The sequence below is a fragment of the Schistocerca piceifrons genome, chromosome X, assembly GCF_021461385.2.
Source record: "Schistocerca piceifrons isolate TAMUIC-IGC-003096 chromosome X, iqSchPice1.1, whole genome shotgun sequence".
NCBI classification, from domain to species: Eukaryota; Metazoa; Arthropoda; class Insecta; order Orthoptera; family Acrididae; genus Schistocerca; species Schistocerca piceifrons.
Window position 1 is genome coordinate 316,909,044 of NC_060149.1, and position 16,534 is coordinate 316,925,577.

The window sequence follows — 16,534 nt, forward strand, 5'->3', positions numbered from 1 at the left end:
TCGAACAGTTCGTGCAGATGGTTGTTGTTTTGCAAACGTCCCCATCTGTTGACTCAGGAATTGAGACGTGGCTGCACGATCCGTTAGACATGCGGATAAGAAGTCCGTCATCTCGACTGCTAGTGATACGAGGCAGTTGGGATCCAGCACGGCGTTCCGTATTACCTTCCCGAACTCACCGATTCCATATTCTGCTAACAGTCATTGGATCTCGACCAATGCGAGCAGCAATGTCGCGATACGATAAACCACAACCGCGATTGGCTACAATCCGACCTTTATCAACGTGATGGTACGCATTTCTCCTCCTTACACGAGGCATCACAACAACGTTTCACCAGGCAACGCCGGTCAACTGCTGCTTGTGTATGAGAAATCGGTTGGAAACTTTCCTCATATCAGCTCGTTGTAGGCGTCGCCACCGGTGCCAACCTTGTGTGAATGCTCTGAAAAGCTAATCATTTGCATATCACAGCATCTTCTTCCTGTCGGTTAAATTTCGCGTCTGTAGCACGTCATCTTCGTGGTGTTGCAATTTTAATGGCCAGTAATGTAAGTTTTTATATGGTCTTTGCGCCACTACTATCTGGTAGCTACACACATCAAAAAATGTTTTGCATCACCCCAGTTCGGCCGGCCACTGTGGTCGAGCAGTTCTAGGCGTTTCAGTCCGGAACCACGCGGTTGCTACGGTCGCAGGTTCGAATCCTGCGTCGGGCATGGATGTGTGTGATGTCCTTGGGTTAGTTATATTTAAGTAGTTCTAAGTCTTGGGGACTGATGACCACAGATGTTAAGTCCCATAGTGTTTAGAGCCATTTTGCACCCCAGTTCCCAGAACTCCTGAAGATAGACGTTGACTGTGGATATTGTATGTCTCTCTGACTGTTCAGGGATGTCACTAAACTCGCCTAAATATGTAAATAACCGTGTATAAGCAGCGCCTATTAGACAGAGTGGGTCCGACAGCCGATCAGTTCCAGTCATTCCACCAGGAAGAAGGTACACGGCTCGTGTAGTCTGTAGTTCAATCATTCCTAGACAGTCAATACTGTGGATCGATCACGTCCTCGTTGTTACTTTGTGCCAGGAAGGGCTCTCAACAAGCTAAGTATCCAGGCGTCTCGTAGTGAACCAATGCGACCTTGTTCGGACACGATACAGAGAGACAGGAACTGTCGATGACATGCCTCGCTCGGGCCCCCCAAGGGCTACAACTGCAGTGGATGACCGCTACCTACGGAATATGACTCGGAGGAACCCTGACAGCAACGCCACCATCTTGAATAATGCTTTTCGTGCAGCCACAGGACGACGCGTTACGGGTCAGACTGTACGCAATAGGCTGCATGATGCGCAATTTCACTCCCGACGTCCATGTCGAGGTCCATTTATGCAACCATGACACCATGCAGCTCGGTACAGATGGGTCCAACAACATGCCGAATGGACCGCTCATTATTGGCATCACGATCTCTTCACCGATGAGTGTCGCTTATGCCTTCAACCAGACAATCTTCGGAGACGTGTTTGGAGGCAACCCAGTCAGGCTGAACGCCATAGCCACACTGTTCAGCGAGTGCATCAAGGTGGAGGTTACCTGCTGTTCTGGGGTGACACAGTGTGCGGCCGATGTACGCCGCTGGTGGTCATGGAAGGCGCCGCAACTTCTGTACGATACGTGAATTGCATCCTCCGACCGATAGTGCAAGCATATCGCCCAGAATACTGGCGAGGCATTCGTCTTCATGGACGAAAATTCGCGGCCCCATCGTGCACATTTTGTGAATGACTTCCTTCAGTATAACGACATCGCTCGACTAGAGTGGCCAACATGTTCTCCTGACATGAACCCTATCGACCATGCTTGGGATAGATTTAAAAGGGCTGTTTATGGATGACATGACCCACCAACAATTCTGAGGGATCTACGCCGAACCGCCTTTGAGGAGTGGGACAATTTGGACCAACAGTGCCTTGATGAACTTGTCGATAGTATGCCACGATGAATACAGGCATGCATCAATGCAAGAGGACGTGCCACTGGGTATTAGAGTTACCATTGTGTACAGCAATCTGGACCACCACCTCTGAAGGTCTCGTTGTTAGGTGGTACAACATGCAATGTGTGGTTTTCATCAGCAATAAAAAGGGCGGAAATGGTGTTTATGTTGATCTCGGATCCAATTTTCTGTACAGGTTCCGGAACTCTCGGAACCGAGGTGATGCAAGGCTGCCGTCTTATTTCGAATTTTTCAACTAATCATCGATTGCGTGTGAACCAAAGCAACAAATTCCACGTATACTTTAATAATTGCAATACAGTGCGGCACAACTAAAGGCAATAAACGAAGATCTCGCCTCGCCTTCCGATATGGCATTCTGCTTCAACAGTATCCAGACACCTGTTCATGGACAGTATCATTGCATGTGTCCACGCTTCGCCTTTATGATGACTTGAAATCTGATGGGAATACTTACAGTAAGGTGTCTTAATGTCTGTGGAGGGATGATTGCCCATTTATCCTCAAGAGCCGAAGACAGGGGAGCTAGTGATACTGGACACTGAGGTCAGGAGTGAATTCGGCGTTCTGACTCCTCCCGAAGGTGTTCCAGTGCGTTCAGGTTGGGACTCTGGACAGTCCAGTCCATTTCAGAACTTTTATGTCTACAAACCACTCCTCACATATGCTGCTTTATGATAGTGTGCTTTGTTCTGTTGACACAATCGTTGTCTCCGAACTGTATGCAATACATAACGCTCAGAATGTGTGCATAACCTTCCGTATTTAACGTTCTATTAAACGCAATGAGGGCACCACACCCTAACCACGAGAAACACCCCCAGATCGTAATAGATCCTCCGCCATACTTCACGATTGCCGCTACACATGTTGGCAGGCAACGTTCTTCAAGCATTCGCCATTCCCTAACCCAAACCCTTCCACTGGATTGCTAAAGGCTATAGCGTGATTCATAACTCCCATAACTTCCCAGTCATCCACTGTCCAGTGGCTTCGCAATTTACACCACATGAAGCTTCGCTTAGCTTTGACTATAGAAATGTGTGGCTTATGAGGAGCTACGCGACCTTTGTGTCCCATTCTTTTTAATTCCCTACGCTCACTCATTGTGCTAGCTGGACTGCTGGTAACGCTTTGGAACTCACGAGAGATTCCTTCCAATGATTTGGTGTGATTTTTTGCAACCACCTTTCGCACTGCTCGACTGACCCTGTCAGTCAGTACATGAGGTATGCCTGGTCTTAATTTACTTTTCGTTGTTCGTTCAAGTCTCCACTTCACAATCCTATTACCAACAGTCGACTGGGACAGCTTTAAAGGTTTGAAATGTCCCTTATGGATCTGCAACTCGGGAGACATCCAGCGACTCCACTGAACTCTCCTGACATACCCAGTCGCTGTTACAAACAACAAGCTCCTCTACTGAGAGCACGATACTCCCTGCCTGTTTTTATACTGGCGGGTACGACTCTCGTGACATTTGGTCGTCCATTCCCCATTGCATGGGGGTGTCCGGACACCTTTTATGAGAAACTGTACACATATTTCAGCATTAACTTTTCCCGTGACTTTCGTGATTGTTGTTGAGCACTCAGCACCATGTGACGTCGCTTTGAAAGAAGAATGTGTGGTGATCCGTTTGTAGGTTGAATTATTTCGGACTTATAGTGGATTAGTGTATGAGGAAGTGTTTGTAGGGATAAGAGAAATTTGTTCACATCACGCTCTCGTACTGAGGTATTTAATAGAGGTTCAAAAGGACAACTTCAATTCACAAGACGATCCACGCTAAAAATGACCTTCATTATTGGCCACGGAAGCTGCCAACAGGCAGAGAAATCTTTGGGACTGACTGCACCTGAAATTTATACCATCATGAAAGACCACACTTTAAAGCGAATATGTTTTTTTTCTTTGTTGTATCACGTTCCCAGACAGGGGAAAAAAAGAAAAATCCTTTTTCCATGGTGAAATCCATAAAGCAAAAAGTCTAAAGCTAAGCATTTTTCTGGAAATCTATTAATGACTATTGTCTTCATCGCAGAGAGAGTGTTCAGTTTTGTGATACTTAACGCTCCAGTACAGTGGTCAAACACTTATACTAACTATTCAGTTATAATACATTTCAAATTTCTTGAGCAACTGAAGTTGCACAGTCTGACTTTTCTCTGCTTGCACGAATGAAGGCTTGTCTCTAAAAACGACTAGTTTCCACACATGAAGGATCCTTTCAGAGATTGGGGCAATAAATAAACCAACGTGACACCGAAAACTCCGAAAAATTTGTTTGTGGTGTTTATTAACCATTAAGGGATGCAATGAATGTACTAGAACTTATTTTGACTTGTTGTTGTTGTTGTTGTGGTCTTCAGTCCTGAGACTGGTTCGATGCAGCTCTCCATGCTACTCTATCCTGTGCAAGCTTTTTCATCTCCCAGTACCTACTGCAACCTACATCCTTCTGAATCTGCTTAGTGTATTCATCTCTTGGTCTCCCTCTACGATTTTTACCCTCCACGCTGCCCTCCAATACTAAATTGGTGATTCCTTGATGCCTCAGAACATGTCCTACCAACAGATCCCTTCTGCTGGTCAAGTTGTGCCACAAACTTCTCTTCTCCCCAATCCTATTCAATACTTCCTCATTAGTTATGTGATCTACCCATCTAATCTTCAGCATTCTTCTGTAGCACCACATTTCGAAAGCTTCTATTCTCTTCTTGTCCAAACTATTTATCGTCCATGTTTCACTTCCATACATGGCTACACTCCGTACGAATACTTTCAGAAATGACTTCCTGACACTTAAATCAATACTGGATGTTAACAAATTTCTCTTCTTCAGAAACGCTTTCCTTGCCATTGCCAGCCTACATTTTATATCCTCTCTACTTCGACCATCATCAGTTATTTTGCTCCCCAAATAGCAAAACTCCTTTACTACTGTAAGTGCCTCATTTCCTAATCTAATTCCCTCAGCATCACCCGACTTAATTAGACTACATTCCATTATCCTTGTTTTGCTTTTGTTGATGTTCATCTTATATCCTCCTTTCAAGACACTGTCCATTCCATTCAACTGCTCTTCCAAGTCCTTTGCTGTCTCTGACAGAATTACAATGTCATCGGCGAACCTCGAAGTTTTTATTTCTTCTCCATGAATTTTAATACCTACTCCGAATTTTTCTTTTGTTTCCTTTACTGCTTGCTCAATATACAGATTGAACAACATCGGGGAGAGGCTACAACCCTGTCTTACTCCCTTCCCAACCACTGCTTCCCTTTCATGTCCCTCGACTCTTATAACTGCCATCTGGTTTCTGTACAAATTGTAAATAGCCTTTCGCTCCCTGTATTTTACCCCTGCCACCTTTAGAATTTGAAAGAGAGTATTCCAGTCAACATTGTCAAAAGCTTTCTCTAAGTCTACAAATGCTAGAAACGTAGGTTTGCCTTTCCTTAATCTTTCTTCTAAGATAAGTCATAAGGTCAGTATTGCCTCACGTGTTCCAGTGTTTCTACGGAATCCAAACTGATCTTCCCCGAGGTTGGCTTCTACTAGTTTTTCCATTCGTCTGTAAAGAATTCGTGTTAGTATTTTGCAGCTGTGACTTATTAAGCTGATAGTTCGGTAATTTTCACATCTGTCAACACCTGCTTTCTTTGGGATTGGAATTATTATATTCTTCTTGAAGTCTGAGGGTATTTCGCCTGTTTAATACATCTTGCTCACCAGATGGTAGAGTTTTGTCAGGACTGGCTCTCCCACGGCCGTCAGTAGTTCCAATGGAATATTGTCTACTCCGGGGGCCTTGTTTCGACTCAGGTCTTTCAGTGCTCTGTCAAACTCTTCACGCAGTATCATATCTCCCATTTCATCTTCATCTACATCCTCTTCCATTTCCATAATATTGTCCTCAAGTACATCGTCCTTGTATAGACCCTCTATATACTCCTTCCACCTTTCTGCTTTCCCTTCTTTGCTTAGAACTGGGTTTCCATCTGAGCTCTTGATATTCATACAAGTCATTCTCTTATCTCCAAAGGTCTCTTTAATTTTCCTGTAGGCGGTATCTATCTTACCCCTAGTGAGATAGGCCTCTACATCCTTACATTTGTCCTCTAGCCATCCCTGTTTAGCCATTTTGCACTTCCTGTCGATCTCATTTTTGAGACGTTTGTATTCCTTTTTGCCTGTTTCACTTACTGCATTTTTATATTTTCTCCTTTCATCAATTAAATTCAATATTTCTTCTGTTACCCAAGGATTTCTACTAGCCCTCGTCTTTTTACCTACTTGATCCTCTGCTGCCTTCACTACTTCATCCCTCAAAGCTGCCCATTCTTCTTCTACTGTATTTATTTCCCCCATTCCTGTCAATTGCTCCCTTATGCTCTCCCTGAATCTCTGTACAACCTCTGGTTCTTTTAGTTTATCCAGGTCCCATCTCCTTAAATTCCCACCTTTTTGCAGTTTCTTCAGTTTTAATCTACAGGTCATAACCAATAGATTGTGGTCAGAGTCCACATCTGCCCCTGGAAATGTCTTACAATTTAAAACCTGGTTCCTAAATCTCTGTCTTACCATTATATAATCTATCTGATACCTTTTAGTATCTTCAGGGTTCTTCCATGTATACAACCTTCTTTCATGATTCTTAAACCAAGTGTTAGTTATGATTATGTTGTGCTCTGTGCAAAATTCGACCAGGCGGCTTCCTCTTTCATTTCTGTCCCCCAATCCATATTTTGACTTATTGAAATAAATCAGACGGACTGTAATACATACTGCACTGGTTTTTGTAGAGACACAGATTGTACATTCTCATGAACATTCTCAAATAGGGACAAAACTACTCTTTCTAAAGTGGAAAACACATGACGATTAAACTTGTGAACAATCAGATAATGTTCTTGTGTGATACATCTGGCATTTCAACTGTTGAAGTTGACATACCCCCCCTTCGCCCATGAACTTCTTATTATTTTCCCCACCGAGTATAAATAAGCAGTAACCAGTACTGGTTTCAGATACGCTCATTTATTTTTCGGCATAAATTACTCATATTTTCCGTTTTTGATCATTTGACTTTTCTTGTTTCGAAACCGGTTCAGAATTGTTTTCTTGCTGTTATGTTTAAGTTCATACGAGTGTGTAAATTGTATCTTTCCACTTGGAAGCTAAACCCGTTAATTTATTTCACTGGGTGTGGGACTAGCACTATAGACGCAGACATACTTTCTCATGTCACTTGTAGCTGTCTGTAATCCGAAAATCTACGTTATGTCAGACAGTGTAGTGCAATACCACTCCGCACACGAGAACCGCCGCAGAGCCAGCGTCGAAGGTGTGGGGCTTAAGGCTGTAGGAGCTCGGGTCGACACACACACACACACACACACACACACACACACACACGATGTGTATGCGTTCCGTGTGCCTGGCATCACAAGTGAATATCAACCGCGTAGCTTTCATCGTAGCGTTAGAAAGGTGCTCATGTGTAGCTGCTCAATATCCCATTTCACTTCCTCTCTCGTTATCTGTGAACAGTGTAAAATCAGGAAGCCACAACAAATCACGCTTTACATATGGTTCATTTAGATACCTCAAGAAGCAGACTGACCGTCATGTTTCTCAAAAAGTTAATCAAGAATACTTCATTTACCTTGGCGGAAAACATTTTCTGTGAAGGAACACGCACAAGAGCTCAAATATGAATTTGTAGAAATTACGTTACCTTTTCAATATAATGAAATACTAGTTCGACACTAGAGCAAAAAGTCTGCACTCTTTGCTATCTGCTATTAGTACGCGACTATCCTTACGCCGTAACAAGAAACATGAAAATGAATTAAGTCAGTAGTATTTGATGAGAAGTTTATTATGGATATGCTCCGCCAGAAATCCATGATACGTTAATTAAACTTATTTATTTCTTTGCAAAACTTTCCAGAATTTCACCTCTAGCCAATCCTGTAATAGACGTTCAATGTATTTTCTTGTCACATTCTGAAATGTGAGCATTCGCTTTAAATGTGCTGCATTCTTTTTCTGAAATTACCAAAATTGCTCTGGAAAAGTAACGTTTTTCCAGATGTTGAAAATTGTTCCAAGATACAACTTACGCATGTACCTAGGAACAAATAATCTTTTCAAATTTAAAAGTGTTTCAGTGAAAAAAATCTTATCCATACTCTGTGTTACTTTATTATTCTGATACACACGAATAATCTCTAAGCGAAATAAAATTAAGAAGTATTACCAAAAACCAGTTACAGTTAGAAACATTTGGAAAAAGCAGCTATAGGGAACTAACACAAATTTCCGATTTCAGGAAACATTAAACAAATTCAGTTCATTTGAAAATGTCGTGTTCCATAGTATAAAACCTTCTGCTGCAAGGTACAAGATGGTGCACTAGCGAAGAAGTTTGGTTTAACCGTCCACATATTATGTAACTAGTCCTAAGTATACAGGGTGGTCCATTGATAGTGGCCGAGCCAAATATCTCACGAAATAAGCATCAAACGAAAAAACTACAAAGAACGAAACTCGTCTAGCTTGAAGGGGGAAACCAGATGGCGCTATGGTTGGCCCGCTAGATGGCGCTGCCGTAGGTCAAACGGATATCAACTGCGTTTTTCTAAATAGGAACCCCCATTTTTATTACATATTCGTGTAGTACGTAAAGGAATATGAATGTTTTAGTTGGACCACTTTTTTCGCTTTGTGATAGATGGCACTGTAATAGTCACAAATATATGGCTCACAATTTTAGACGAACAGTTGGTAACAGATAGGTTTTTTTAAATTAAAATACAGAACGCAATTTTGTCATATAATGACATGTTGGAGACCGTGGCTGTTTTTGAAGACAAATGTTGATCGTGTTAGGACAGCAACCAGCCACAAATTTACTTTGAGTTCCTTTATTCAAAGGAAACCGTTACCGGTTTCGAATCGTTGCGATTCATCATCAGACGGTTTACACGCTTTCTTTCTACATTTGGTGTGTTTTTTACAGATTAATTGTCCTAAAATATAAATAAAACACAATTACAAACACGCCACACACATATGGTTGCGTTGCAGATTTTCGTTGCATGTGACTTACGTGAAACGTCGGTTTCGAGTGATTGTTTCTATAACGTTCATCCAATCGATGGAAATGCATTCCCACTGCATCCTCGTTGTTGCACACGTAATAGTTCTCACTGTACACTTTAGATTTGTCACTGAGTTCATTCCAACCACGCACCACATATTTTGGTAGCATCTGTGACACCCATATGTTTGTAAGCTCTTTGTGTGTACCAAAACATGTGGTGCGTGGTTGGAATGAACTCAGTGACAAATCTAAAGTGTACAGTGAGAACTATTACGTGTGCAACAACGAGGATGCAGTGGGAATGCATTTCCATCGATTGGATGAACGTTATAGAAACAATCACTCGAAACCGACGTTTCACGTAAGTCACATGCAACGAAAATCTGCAACGCAGCCATATGTGTGTGGCGTGTTTGTAATTGTGTTTTATTTATATTTTAGGACAATTAATCTGTAAAAAACACACCAAATGTAGAAAGAAAGCGTGTAAACCGTCTGATGATGAATCGCAACGATTCGAAACCGGTAACGGTTTCCTTTGAATAAAGGAACTCAAAGTAAATTTGTAGCTGGTTGCTGTCCTAACACGATCAAAAATACAGAACGTAGGTACGTTTGAACATTTTTTTTCGGTTGTTCCAATGTGATACATGTACCTTTGTGAACTTACCATTTCTGAGAACGGATGCTGTTACAGCGTGACTACATGTAAATACCGCATTAATGCAATAAATGCTGAAAATGATGTCCGTCAACCTCAATGCATTTGGCAATACGTGTAACAACATTCCTCTCAACAGCGAGTAGTTCGCCTCCACGACATCGGCAACTACGACTGAAATGGGCACGTGACCATCGGGACTGGACGTTGGCGCATTAGCAGAGCGTTACATAGTCTGCTGAATCCCGATACCTTCTTCACCAAGCTGATGGGAGGGCGCGATCGTGTCGTCTTCCAGGGGAACAGCTGTTTGCCATGTGTACCGCGGGATAGAGACAAACTGGCGGCGGCTCCATTATCCTCTGGGAATATCCACGTGGGCGTCCATGGCTCCAGTGAAGCTCGTGCAAGGCACTATGACGATCAAGGAGTATCATACATTGGTTGCTGAAGAAGTACACCCCTTGATGACGATCATGTCTCCTGATAGCAGTGGCATTTTTCAACAAGATAATGCACCATGTCACAAGGCCAGGAGTGTGATTGAGTGGTTCGAGGAACCCAAATGACGAGTTCCAATTGATGTGTTGGCCTCCCATCTCGCTAAATCTGAACCCCATCGAACGCATCTTGGATATGATTGAACGTGGCGTCAGAGCTCATCGCCCCCCTGCACGGAATTTACGGAAATTAAGTGGCTTGTGTGTGCAGATGCGATGTGTGATGCCAGCTTCCTCCAGAGACCTATCAAGGCCTAATTGCTTGCATGCCACGATGCGTCGCTGCTGTTATCCATGCCAAACGTGTATATACCGGCTATTAGGTAGGTGGTAATAATGTTTACTATGCATGTGCTCCGCCAGAAATCCACAATACGTTAATTAAAGCACTAGACGGAATCTGTGTTCCTTGACATGCCACTGTCATCTGTGGCGTTCAAAATCAGGACACCCACAAATTAAAATATACTATTCCTACTTTTTCTGCTTCAATATTACCAAAAAGGCCAACATATGTTCTGCTGGTGGATCTATCTGTACAAGTTACCAGTAAGTAAATTACCAGTAAGTAAATTTATCGTTGGGGCGTAGAAGACTCACTGTGTCAGTATCCACCACCTGAAAACGTTCAACAACGAAGTGGAATTTTCGAACACGTGATGTAATGGGCCTTGCAATTTTACTCTTCTGGCAAGCTGTACATACCTTAGTGCATTGTTTTATGTTCATCTTTCAGTACCTCGTGCGCCCGGTGCATTCACTGACCAATCTAGCATGAAATTAACTTCATATAGGCCAAACTGGGTTATAATTACTGATATTTGTTTATTATCGTACGGAGTTAGAATTTGATACTAATCTTTTGAGAGGACTATCTTCGGATGAAATTCCTTGCGAAGAGGTTTTAAGTTAACGTCATGTTTTCGTCGGACTGGCTAGTAATCTGGGAGCAAGAGGTCGTTTAGATGCTGATAATCTCCACAAATAAGACAAACGTAATCTGGTTTGTAACTATATGTAAAGCAATGGCCTACTGTGATTTAGACGGTTGAGCAATTTTGTGGATTCGTGTATTCGAATCTTTACTTCCCTATAAGCAGTTTGTAAGTTTTTTAAAGAGTTATATAAAATTTACAGGGTACGCGAAATAAATAAATTGTTCCAGTTATTTCAATACACTCTATAGTACATTACTGGCCATTAAAATTTTTACACGAAAAAGAAATGCAGATGATAAACGGGTATTCATTGGACAAATATACTAAATTAGAACTGACATGTGATTACATTTTCATGCAATTTGGGTGCATAGATCCTGAGAAATCAGTACCCAGACCAACCACCTCTGCCGGAATAACGGCCTTGATACGCCTTGGCATTGAGGCAAACACAGCTTGGATGGCGTGTACAGGTACAGCTGCCCATACAGCTTCAACACGATACCACAGTTCATCAAGAGTAGTGACTGGCGTATTGTGACGAGCCAGTTGCTCGGCCACCATTGACCAGACGTTTTCAATTGGTGAGAGATCTGGAAAATGTGCTGGCCAGGGCAGCAGTCGAACATTTTCTGTATCCAGAAAGGCCCGTACAGGATCTGCAACATGCGGTCGTGCATTATCCTGCTGAAATGTAGGGTTTCGCAGGGGTCGAATGAAGGGTAGAGCCACGCGTCGTAACACATCTGAAATGTAACGTCCATTGTTCCAAGTGCCGTCAATGCGAACAAGAGGTGACCGAGACGTGTAACCAATGGCACCCCATACCATCACGCCGAGTGATACGCCAGTATGGCGATGACGAATACTCGCTTCCAATGTGCGTTCACCGCGATGTCGCCAAACACGGATTCGACCATAATGATTCTGTAAACAGAATCTGGATTCATCCGAAAAAATGACGTTTTGCCGTTCGTGCACCCAGATTCGTCATGGAGTACACCATCGCAGGCGCTCCTGTCTGTGATTCAGCGTCAATAGTAATCGCAGCCATGGTCTCCGAGCTGATAGTCCATGCTGCTCAAACGTCGTCGAACTGCTCGTGCAGATGGTTGTTGTTTTGCAAACGTCCCCATCTGTTGTCTACTGTTTTGTTTTGAACGGCCAGTGTCGGTTGGTCGCAGTCAGTGTGCTCCCTGCCGCCGTTGGATAAGCAGCTGAGCAGCAACTCGTATACTCCTAGCTCACTCATTTGTTACATAGTTTAATTCTTAATTTCTTAGCGTGTTTTTGGTTCTTGCATTGTTTAATTCATAAATTTCGGGCGTAATATAGTATTTGAGAGTGTAGCATCGTGTTTTAGTACCTGAATAGTGTAATTTCGCTTAGTCTCCTTCCGCCGCCGAGCAGTGTCAGCAGTGCGCAAGTAGCAGCATTACTGCATTTACTAGGCAATCTTGTATTTTAATAACCGTTTAAATTTTGTCGATTTGTTTGCGCTCTCTGTAGATTAGTTCAGACGTTCTTTGCAAAACAGTTTTTAGCATGGACAGGGACTGCAACTGCTGTGTTCGGATGCAGGCTGAGTTGGCATACCTTCGCTCCCAGCTTCAGGCAGTGTTGGCTTCGGTCACACAGCTTGAGGCTGTTGCCAATGGGCATCACTGTGGGGGTCGGGATGGGGGTTTGTCGGGGACGGCCAGCTCGTCCCACGCATCCCCTGATCGGACTACGACTGTGGTTGCCCGGGATACTGCCCGCATTGAGGCTGATCCCTCACCTGTGGTAGAGTGGGAGGTCGTTTCAAGGTGTGGCAGGGGGCGAAAGACATTCCGGAGGGCTGAACGGAAAGCCTCTCCAGTTTGTCTGACGAACCGGTTTCAGGCTCTGTCTCAGGCTGATACTGATCTTCGGCCTGACATGGCTGCTTGTCCTGTTCCAGAGGTTGCCCCTCAGTCTGCAAGATCCGGGCAGTCGCAGAGGGTGGGCTTACTGGTAGTTGGGAGCTCCAACGTCAGGCGCGTAATGGGGCCCCTTAGGGAAATGGCAGCAAGAGAGGGGAAGAAAACCAATGTGCACTCCGTGTGCATACCGGGGGGAGTCATTCCAGATGTGGAAAGGGTCCTTCCGGATGCCATGAAGGGTACAGGGTGCACCCATCTGCAGGTGGTCGCTCATGTCGGCACCAATGATGTGTGTCGCTATTGATCGGAGGAAATCCTCTCTGGCTTCCGGCGGCTATCTGATTTGGTGAAGACTGCCAGTCTCGCTAGCGGGATGAAAGCAGAGCTCACCATCTGCAGCATCGTCGACAGGACTGACTGCGGACCTTTGGTACAGAGCCGAGTGGAGGGTCTGAATCAGAGGCTGAGACGGTTCTGCGACGGTGTGGGCTGCAGATTCCTCGACTTGCGCCATAGGGTGGTGGGGTTTCGGGTTCCGCTGGATAGGTCAGGAGTCCACTACACGCAACAAGCGGCTACACGGGTAGCAGGGGTTGTGTGGCGTGGGCTGGGCGGTTTTTTAGGTTAGATGGCCTTGGGCAAGTACAGAAAGGGCAACAGCCTCAACGGGTGCGGGGCAAAGTCAGGACATGCGGGGACCAAGCAGCAATCGGTATTGTAATTGTCAACTGTCGAAGCTGCGTTGGTAAAGTACCGGAACTTCAAGCGCTGATAGAAAGCACCGAAGCTGAAATCGTTATAGGTACAGAAAGCTGGCTTAAGCCAGAGATAAATTCTGCCGAAATTTTTACAAAGGTACAGACGGTGTTTAGAAAGGATAGATTGCATGCAACCGGTGGTGGAGTGTTCATCGCTGTTAGTAGTAGTTTATCCTGTAGTGAAGTAGAAGTGGATAATTCCTGTGAATTATTATGGGTGGAGGTTACACTAAACAACCGAACTAGGTTAATAATTGGCTCCTTTTACCGACCTCCCGACTCAGCAGCATTAGTGGCAGAACAACTGAGAGAAAATTTGGAATACATTTCACATAAATTTTCTCAGCATGTTATAGTCTTAGGTGGAGATTTCAATTTACCAGATATAGACTGGGACACTCAGATGTTTAGGACGGGTGGTAGGGACAGAGCATCGAGTGACATTATACTGAGTGCACTATCCGAAAATTACCTCGAGCAATTAAACAGAGAACCGACTCGTGGAGATAACATATTGGACCTACTGATAACAAACAGACCCGAACTTTTCGAATCTGTATGTACAGAACAGGGAATCAGTGATCATAAGGCCGTTGCAGCATCCCTGAATATGGAAGTTAATAGGAATATAAAAAAAGGGAGGAAGGTTTATCTGTTTAGCAAGAGTAATAGAAGGCAGATTTCAGACTACCTAACAGATCAAAACGAAAATTTCTGTTCCGACACTGACAATGTTGAGTGTTTATGGAAAAAGTTCAAGGCAATCGTAAAATGCGTTTTAGACAGGTACGTGCCGAGTAAAACTGTGAGGGACGGGAAAAACCCACCGTGGTACAACAACAAAGTTAGGAAACTACTGCGAAAGCAAAGAGAGCTCCACTCCAAGTTTAAACGCAGCCAAAACCTCTCAGACAAACAGAAGCGAAACGATGTCAAAGTTAGCGTAAGGAGGGCTATGCGTGAAGCGTTCATTGAATTCGAAAGTAAAATTCTATGTACCGACTTGACAGAAAATCCTAGGAAGTTCTGGTCTTACGTTAAATCAGTAAGTGGCTCGAAACAGCATATCCAGACACTCCGGGATGATGATGGCATTGAAACAGAGGATGACACGCGTAAAGCTGAAATACTAAACACCTTTTTCCAAAGCTGTTTCACAGAGGAAGACCGCACTGCAGTTCCTTCTCTAAATCCTCGCACAAACGAAAAAATGGCTGACATCGAAATAAGTGTCCAAGGAATAGAAAAGCAACTGGAATCACTCAATAGAGGAAAGTCCACTGGACCTGACGGGATACCAATTCGATTCTACACAGAGTACGCGAAAGAACTTGCTCCCCTTCTAACAGCCGTGTACCGCAAGTCTCTAGAGGAACGGAGGGTTCCAAATGATTGGAAAAGAGCACAGATAGTCCCAGTCTTCAAGAAGGGTCGTCGAGCAGATGCGCAAAACTATAGACCTATATCTCTTACGTCGATCTCTTGTAGAATTTTAGAACATGTTTTTTGCTCGCGTATCATGTCATTTCTGGAAACCCAGAATCTACTATGTAGGAATCAACATGGATTCCGGAAACAGCGATCGTGTGAGACCCAACTCGCCTTATTTGTTCATGAGACCCAGAAAATATTAGATACAGGCTCCCAGGTAGATGCTATTTTTCTTGACTTCCGGAAGGCGTTCGATACAGTTCCGCACTGTCGCCTGATAAACAAAGTAAGAGCCTACGGAATATCAGACCAGCTGTGTGGCTGGATTGAAGAGTTTTTAGCAAACAGAACACAGCATGTTGTTATCAATGGAGAGACGTCTACAGACGTTAAAGTAACCTCTGGCGTGCCACAGGGGAGTGTTATGGGACCATTGCTTTTCACAATATATATAAATGACTTAGTAGATAGTGTCGGAAGTTCCATGCGGCTTTTCGCGGATGATGCTGTAGTATACAGAGAAGTTGCTGCATTAGAAAATTGTAGCGAAATACAGGAAGATCTGCAGCGGATAGGCACTTGGTGCAGGGAGTGGCAATTGACCCTTAACATAGACAAATGTAATGTATTGCGAATACATAGAAAGAAGGATCCTTTATTGTATGATTATATGATAGCGGAACAAACACTGGTAGCAGTTACTTCTGTAAAATATCTGGGAGTATGCGTACGGAACGATTTGAAGTGGAATGATCATATAAAATTAATTGTTGGTAAGGCGGGTACCAGGTTGAGATTCATTGGGAGAGTGCTTAGAAAATGTAGTCCATCAACAAAGGAGGTGGCTTACAAAACACTCGTTCGACCTATACTTGAGTATTGCTCATCAGTGTGGGATCCGTACCAGGTCGGGTTGACGGAGGAGATAGAGAAGATCCAAAGAAGAGCGGCGCGTTTCGTCACTGGGTTATTTGGTAACCGTGATAGCGTTACGGAGATGTTTAATAAACTCAAGTGGCAGACTCTGCAAGAGAGGCGCTCTGCATCGCGGTGTAGCTTGCTCGCCAGGTTTCGAGAGGGTGCGTTTCTGGATGAGGTATCGAATATATTGCTTCCCTCTACTTATACTTCCCGAGGAGATCACGAATGTAAAATTAGAGAGATTAGAGCGCGCACGGAGGCTTTCAGACAGTCGTTCTTCCCGCG